Source organism: Nuphar pumila, chromosome 10, assembly GCF_984573655.1.
Source record: "Nuphar pumila chromosome 10, dmNupPumi1.hap1.1, whole genome shotgun sequence".
In the NCBI taxonomy this organism is placed as follows: domain Eukaryota; kingdom Viridiplantae; phylum Streptophyta; class Magnoliopsida; order Nymphaeales; family Nymphaeaceae; genus Nuphar; species Nuphar pumila.
Genome location: NC_143258.1, coordinates 41,636,114 through 41,644,889, shown reverse-complemented (window position 1 = coordinate 41,644,889; position 8,776 = coordinate 41,636,114). Strand labels below are relative to the sequence as shown.

Below are 8,776 nucleotides of genomic sequence, written 5' to 3'. Positions count from 1 at the left end.
TTTCAGGTCCAAACCGAGCTCAACGATAGAGGCTCTGTTCCTGAGACCAATGTGACGCGGCTTAGACGAGCAACAGAGATGGTAGGACTGGAGGAGTTGAAACCGCATACGAGGGAACGTTGTAGTCTGTTCTGTTGGGTCGTTTCAACAAATGAATGTGTTAGTCCCATATCGATCAGAGAGAGATGTTGGTGGCCAAGTCTCTTGTATATAAAGGGGTGGGATGCAACCCTTTAAAATCACGCAGCCGCGTGGTGAGCACAGAGCGAACTATTCTTTCGCCTTTTACTAAAGAATACCGTGTGCTCGCCACTTAAAAACGGCATACGCCTATTTTTGGAGGGCGTTTCCCTCAAGGGAAAACCCTATCAATGTTCTTGATTTAAATTCTTTGCTTCGATCGGGCTATGGTTTTTTGTCATGTTTTATCGTGTCCAAACTTGTCTCGAGTCTCTTTAATGATGTTTTCACTTGGTACGGACGGCTCCTTTGTTTGGATATTGAAAGACAGGAGGTGAAAACCGATTTGTTATAGGTTGGGTCGTGGATTGGATCTTCTTTCTGGATCCCATGACACCTTGGAAGTTATTGGATTTAATTGGCCCGTAATCCTCCCCCGTAAGTGCTTTAATTGGCAAATAGTGATTAATCAGCCTCGACCATCCTCATCATTTACATTCTTTGAAAAATCATGATTAATCACCACAAAAAAAATCGTCATTTACATTTTAAGAATAAAATAATTAGAACTAAAATTATTATAAAAAAAGAGTTCGATAACACAAAACAACAATTTTGAGTCTAAACCCCGTCACGTAAGCTGACCTAAGTTTTGTTTAACTTTCTACCACTAGATGGTATTGAATGCCAAATAATACAAAGTTAATGACAAAAATCGAAGTTAAAAAACAGTCAATATTCTCCACTAGATGGCATGTGCCCTATGTCGTATCAGTTGCTCCTCACCCTACATCGGATCATCAGATCAGAGATCGGAGGCTCTCAAAGGCACCCAAGGGTGTTTAATTTGAAGAATCACATATATGGTTTTGGGTAGGATTTGCAAGTCAAATCTGTTTGGTAAGTGGCAGCTGGGATGGGAGTTTATGGATTTGGTAAATACATGGTCAAACCACCTTGGTGGTGGGTGTGTGGAAACCCGTTGCTGGGATGGGAATTTCTGCATTTGGGATAGGACCTCTAAATCTTATTCAAACACGTCAAATCCCTAGATTTAGGCTAGTAACTTCCTTGGCCATTAATCAGAGAAGCTCTTTCAAATAGGATTTTGCCAACTCACCTTTGGATGAATATGGATCTTTGGTTCTTGGATCGATAATATTAGAATCCAAATTTGTTCAAAAAGCTATAAATAGGGGTTTAGTCTCTCCCTATTTCAGATCTAGAGTTCAAAACCTAGCCGTGCATATACTCTACTAAAATCTCTGCACAACTAGACCTAGTCTTACCTAGCCTAGCTAAGCCCATTTAACCTAACCTTGGATCTAGATCCTCTATCTCTCCCACCTTTGGAGCCCGTGACTAGCTGAAATGTTGCTTAAGTTCCACTGCGCTTGTCATGTCATAGAAAAGGTTTACCTAAGCCCAAAGTGAGATTTGGTTTATTCTTATGTTTATTTTATTAATTTGATTTATTTTATAAATGTGGATTTGACTAAGCTTCATATATTGTTCATGCATCTTTTTTTTTTTCTGAGACTTGGTGGCCTACGTCATCAAGCTCACTTTTCTTTTTAGGACCAATGTACAAGGTTTGTGAACCCATAAAATTGAAGCATGTGTTGAAGATTTTGAGGTCTTGGTGTGGCTGATACCCGCTTAACGGAGGAGGAAAGGCTCGCAGCTTGAAGAACGTACCCCACAAACTCTCAAGTTTGGATCCAGATTTTGATCTAAATTAAAATTTTGTTTTAGAAAATCCTCTTTTTGCTCTTTCAAAAATTTGAAGATCCACAAAATGGCCATCATGGTTATACCGCTTGTCTAGACTTTGAAACCAACATCTCTAGGATTTTCAGCACTATGTCAGTATATTTATTTTTATTTTATTTTTGGATATTGGATCAACCTCGGATCCAAAATCTAAGTTTTTGTTTTCTTTCATGTTCGACCATGTTATGTTGATAAAGTCCTAGAATATGTTCTACAAACAATAGTCGTCAGATAGTCTATTTTTTGAAAGTCAATTATCTCGAACCAATAATTAGATCAGGGTAATCTTAGTGGAGTTGGAAAGATGACTTCTTGTTCTAACTCTGTTATTTTTACTGCTTCCTCCGATTTTCGGCATTGGTGGCCGAAAATTAGCTTAAAATTGTCAAAAAAGATGTTCTAGCACCTATTTTTCTCATGTCTTAGGTGCATTGTCAGGGCTCTATCTAGTATCTCTTGATCACTTTTTAATGAATATGGTGTCGTTGGAAATGTCTTTGACTCTAATTTCTTTGTTCTTTTTGGAGTTATCTCGAAATCCATTGTTTTCTGAGTCCAAAATTAGTGTAAAAAATCTAATATAGATATTGGATTTCATGAATAATCCAATGACTCTAATTTTGGATCAAATCAGATTTTTAGGTACCAAAAATCCATGGTTCCATCACCCCAAGTCTCTATTATGTACCCTGGTTGCTTGTGTGCTGCATTTGGGCCCAGAAAAATCTTTGGGTAAAGGTTTCCCTTATATCCAATTTTTGATCCTATTAAGAAGTTAATTTATCATGAAAATAAATTTCTTTCTTCTTAAAACATAAAACAATTTTGCAAGACATTTTTTTTAATATGTTTACGTCTAGAATTAAGTTGAGCCTTAATGCCTCAAAATGCTATAAGGCTTACCTCTTGTGTATATTTTTCAAAAATGCCACGTCATGCTTCATAGGTTTTTAAATCCTTTGTTGGGGTTTTGATAATTGCTTGTTGTAGCACTGCAATGCCAAGACAAATTTCTTTGATTTTCTTGAAAATAAATTCTAATAGAGTTGCCATTTTTCCTGATATTCCAAAAGAGCCAATATTTCTTAAAAAAATATTTTATGACCCAATTTTTTCACAACTGTCAAATAGAGTCCCCATCAAGATTAAATAATCGAGATTTTTTCTTTTATAAATAACTTGGGGTTTGTCCGGCCCCTACTTAGGGATGGCAGTGGACTGGGGCGGGGGACAAGGTCTCCTCCACCCCCGACCCGTTTCAAAATCTGAACCTTCATCCCCACGGGGATGGATTTTAACCTCCATCCCCGCCTCCATCCCTGATCCAAACGAGGGTGAGGCGGGGCAGGGCCCCATTTCTCTTGGTCTATAGTCATTTCTTAAAGGATTGGGGACGGGCGGGGTGAGGAAAGGCGGGGATTGAGACGGGGACGGGGACGGGGTGGGGCGGGGGAAAGCGTAAGTCCATCCTCTCCTCCATCCCCGCATGGGGATAGATTTTAACCTTCATCCCCGCCTCCATCCCCGTTTCATGCTCTTCATCCCCGGTCCAAATGGGGCGGGACGGGGTCCTCTGTCCCTCGGTCCACTGCCATCCCTACCCCTACTAGACTATAGCTTGAATACAACAATGATTCACTACAGACGGTTGAGATATAAAAATAAATCATATGACTTATCTTTCCAGATTCTATTACAGCCCACTATACACAGTTTGCAAGAGCACAACCACACAGGTCATATAGTTACTATTCTTATCTATGAGAGTGCTCCAATTGCATGATAAAACAAGCATAACAACCTTTTCAAAGTAAGGTTAAAACGACTTTTTATGAGGATCTTAGCAAATATCAGGCAACAGGCAGGTCTTCAAATGGAAATATATATTTTCTTTAAGTTTTATGAAACTTTGGGATGGCACTGCCTTCTTTAAAGTATTGGGGTCAAACCAGAACATGTCATCCCGCTCCTTCTTGTGTAAGAGTCAACATGACCTCATCCTCATCCCCTTGTGAAAGCAACTCCATGCAGGAACTCATGTGCATCATAATAAATTCCTGTTATTTTGTGCAACCATAGTTAGTTATTAGGTTACAAAATGAATACAGGAAGCAATGTGTGGAGTCAATGCAAGAAAGTAAGTGTTAAAAAGTAATATGAAGCATGCAATTGGATTCATTTTTGAAAGCGATTGTGGAAGTGTGTGAGAAGTGAAGAAGACAGTGTGTAGGAAGAAATGGAGAAGTGGAAAGCAAAAACATTAAATATTATTATAAAATATAAAAAACAAGAGAAAAACAATATGGAAGCTATATAAATTGAATGAGAAGCAAAGAGAAAGCATGTTGCCTTATAAAGCAGCAAGTGTGCTTCTCACAAATAAGAAGCCAGTCTTCCCTTCCATTTTCTAAAGCATGCTTCCTCACTAAGTGAGTACTTCTAGTAACTATGTGTGAATCAGTCAGAAACATAGGAATGTCGGCTAGGTCCAATGCAAGTACAACCCAAATTGAGTTTAAAATTTAAACTCATTTGTTGCCTATGCCTTGGGCATGGACCATTAATAACAACTTGCCCAAATCAAATCACGGCAAACCCACTAGATTTAACCTACAACAAGTATCATAGTAAGATATTATAGACACCACAATTTTGACTGAGTCATTTCATGTCAGGAGTCATATGCCAAAATTCAGTATTTTTGGCTAATTTTAAAATTATGCTAATTTTAAATTTATTTTTGGCCTCCAAAATGACACTTACAAGATTTTTGTCCAACATATCAACTAAATTCGAGGATTTTAGCTTTGCAACAAGTCAGAAATCAGGTCAATCTGACATTTGAGCCAAATGTTATGACCAAAAGAAGGTGAATTATTTAGTAAAAATCCACTTTTTTAGGTAGATCTTATTTTGAGTACTTTTTTTTACCATCAAAAAGATCAAATTTGTTTTTTCACTTAGAAGATTAAAGTAAAGACTGTTAGCGTTTCAACGCATTAAAAATCTCTTCAAAACAACATCTAGAAAAAAAAATATGGCCAAAATAAGTTAACGTGTCAAACCTGTTTAGCATGTTTTTCTAACAACAGTTCATGTGTCATTAGAAAAATGCTAATGGAATATGGATTGATCTAGATCTCCTATCTCGCCCACCTTCAGAACCTGCACCTAGCTGGAGTACTACTTAAGCCCGATGTGAGATTTGGTTTGTTCTTATGCTTACTTAATTTATTTAATTTATTTTATAAGGGTAAATTTGACTAACCTTTGTATATTGTTCATGTGTCTTGCCTTTTTTTCGAGCCTTAGTAGCTTATGCCATCAAGCTCATTTTTCTAGGACTTGTATACGAGGTACATGAACCTGCAAAGCTGAAGCCCATGTTGAAGATTTCAAGCCCTTCGTGCAATTGATCCTTTCTCAACAGTGGTGGAAAGGCGTGCAACTTGAAGAGTGAACCTCATAAACTCTCAAGTTCGGATCCAGATTTTGATTAAAATTAAATTTTTCTTTTAAAAAACCCTCCTTTTGCTCTTTTCAAAATTTGAGGATCTATAGAATAACGATTATAGTGGGACCAATTGTTTAGACTTCAAAATTGTCATCTTCAAGATTTTCAGTGCTGCAAGGTTAATACATTTATTCTTTTTTATTTTTTAGATATTGGATCAATCTCATATCCAAAATCCAAGTTTTTGCTTTCTTTCAAGTTTGACTATGTCCTGTTGACAGAGTCGTATCTGCCTCTTTGTAGCTCATATTTTCATGTTCTAAGACTTGTTGAAAAATAGACAACCGACCCTATAGTTTTCATTTTTATCATGGATTTAGATTTCGGGCCTCAAAAAATGCAAAAAAATTAAGAAAATAATTAGTTTTAAAATGTTTTTTATAGACCTATTCTTGCTCCTTAGACAATATCTTGACACTCTGGTGTTAAAAACTATTGTTTTTAGTCATTGAAAAGCTGAGACATAGATCTAAAAGTTTTTCTTTTTGGGTCAAAACCAAAAACCTCTCTAGGGTCCTCGTTAAAGGATTCCAAAATTTGAGACAAAAATCTGGTCTACAAACAATAGTCGTCATACAATTTGTGTTCTAGAAGTCATTTCTCTCTAATCATTTATTAGTTTAGGACGATCTTAGTGGAGTTGGAAAGCTAACATCCCATTCTGTCTTTGTTATTTTTACTGCTTCTTCCAATTTATGGCATTAGTGGTCCAAAATTAGTTTAAAATAGTTAGAAAAGGTGCTCTAGTGCCTATTTTTCTCCTATCTTAGGTTCATTGTTGGGGCTCTATCTCAACGTTGGTTAGTTTCTTTTTTGATGAATAGGATATCATTGAAAAGGTCTTTGTGTTTGATTTCTCTATTGCTTTTGGAGTTTTCTAAAAAGCTATCATTTTCTTAGTCCAAAATTAGTGTAAAAAATCTGAAACGGATATTGGATTTCATGAGAATCCATTGACTCTTTAGTTTTGGATCCGATCTGGTTTTTGGGTACCGAAATCCTATGATTCTATCACCCCAAGTCTCTATTCTGTCCTTTGGTTGCTTGTGTGTTGCGTTTGGACCTGGAGAAATTGTTGGGTAAAGGTTTCTTTTAGATCCAATTTTTTATCCTATTAAAAAGTTAATTTTCTGTAAAAATCAATTTCTTTCTTCTTAAAACATAAAACAATATATATAGTGTTTTTTAGTGTTTATTTCTTGCTACATAGGTAGATACCCTAGGTAGAATTAGATATTTGCATATTTGCTTTAGTCTAAGGAATTTAGTTAGAAACTCTTGTTGGAGAATATCCTAACATAATTTTTCTTATAAAAAATTCAATAACCTCTAACCAATCGAGTGTTCATTTTATGTGAGATATTGTCTGCAATGTCTTTGTTTTCTCTCATTTTATCCTTATTTTCTTAAGATCTTGATTATAGAATCTCTATTTTCCTGCTTGGATTTTCAAAACCCTTAATCATGTCTTACATTTTAGATCTTCAGATCTCTCCATTAGCATCAGAAGCCATCAACTTTGGTATATCGTGTTGGACTAAGCAAGTTGCTCACATGAACTACAAGTCATAGCTCGGGTATATAGCGAAAGGTTCGGTAAGAGAAAGCCTTAACCCATTAAAGTGACTTAACAGGTTCATGGAGCAATCGAGAAGACCTAGAAAACTTGGTTTTCAAAAATTTTGATTTGTATGCTGTGTGGTTTAAGTGATTTTTTGTTTGTGGATAGATCTTAAACCAATGGTTCAGAAGAAATATTCCCATATGGATCCTCTTAAGAACCCAAAATCATCTAATCAAGGACAAGGTTTCGAGAATCCCAAACCAAATATATAACATGAGTCCATAGCCCAAGATCCACCTAGAAACTCTAGGAAGAAACCCTAAGGTATTACAGAGTTGTGAGCCATTATGGGTGGCAGTTCATACCCCGAAATGGTAGTGACTATCCCATATGGATGAGATTCTTTCGATCAACACAATGTGGAAGAGACTGATTCAGAAAATAAAGAGGGAGATGTCTAGTCTTAGATGTCAGGTAAAGGAAAGGGAATAGTCTAAGATTTTTCAGAGGAGTCTGCTTTGGAGGAATTGGAAAACCTCAACGCGGCCATGAAATTAATGATGCAAGAAATCCATTAGAAATTCATGAAAAATGAGGCCAAGTTGGGAAGTTACAAACATAAGGGTCAGAGTCTCTCCGTCAGAAGAGTTCAGTCAGTGTGCTAAAGATAGTAGTCCCAACAGTCTGTGCCCCATCCTCCCAACCCAATGAATACAGGCAATGAGTTTGAAATTTGGAGGAAGAGATGAGAAACATGAGTCACCGGATGAAGGAAACAAAAGTTGAAAGAGGACTATATGAGATCCAAGATTTTGTCTCGAGTCAAGATAATGAATGTAAAACCCATAATTTTTTAGGATTATTAATAAATAAAGAACTCATTTTTTTTATCTCTAAATTAGAAATGTGTTTCTAGCTTTTGAATTTCATTTATTGATATATTACATGTTCATTTGTTTATTCAAGCCAATCAGGACATAATTTGCATTTATAGAACTATTTTAGACTATAAATCACTATATATATTATATTTAAATATATTATTGATAGAGTTCATAAATTATTGAAGTGTATTTGTGTATTATGTGTCTCTTGGTAATGGTTTATAGGGTAATTTGCTATTTTTGGTTAATCTTATTGTAATTGGCATTTTTTTTTAGTTTTTGGCATTTGCGATCACATACGAAGGGTTCGTTGTATTGCTTGGATAGCAGTCTTTGCGGACTTTGAAAGCCTTCGGTCTTTTGGGTATCGATTAATTGTTCTTCACATTATTAAGGTAAGATACCTTAACTGAACTTATAAAGAGCATGTTTAGGCCCTAATTGTGTAAGCATGATGTTGTTGCACCGAATATCTAAATGAATTGCAAATACAAGTTATGCTCACACACTTTACTTAGTTATGAATATCTAGGACTCTTGTGATTGTAGTTCGGAGATCATACTTGTCATGATTGTAGTTAGCAGAATATGGAGTATATTTTTTACAGGTACACTTGTGTGTGGGTTTGAATGCCCGTGCACTTATGAATGTATAATATGTATGCAATGTATGTCATCATACTTTGGTTTGTGCATACTATGTTGCTTTATGTGTTTGTATGAATTTGATATATGGTGCACATATAACTACTATGAATGTGTATAAGTTGTGTTTGATGCATAGTATGAATGTTATAAATTGTTTTGAACTTGTTTGCTTGATAAATATATGTGTATGATGTATGGTGGGATGGTCAATGA

At 35.9% G+C, this 8,776-nt stretch overlaps 1 non-coding gene across 1 annotated transcript; it reads left to right on the top strand.

Annotated features, from left to right (window-relative positions):
• Window positions 1-245: 245 nt before the first annotated feature.
• On the top strand, window positions 246-363 carry LOC149826729 (U5 spliceosomal RNA). Its single transcript, XR_016435811.1, has one exon. It is a non-coding gene; the product is annotated as a U5 spliceosomal RNA (small nuclear RNA).
• Window positions 364-8,776: the final 8,413 nt, after the last annotated feature.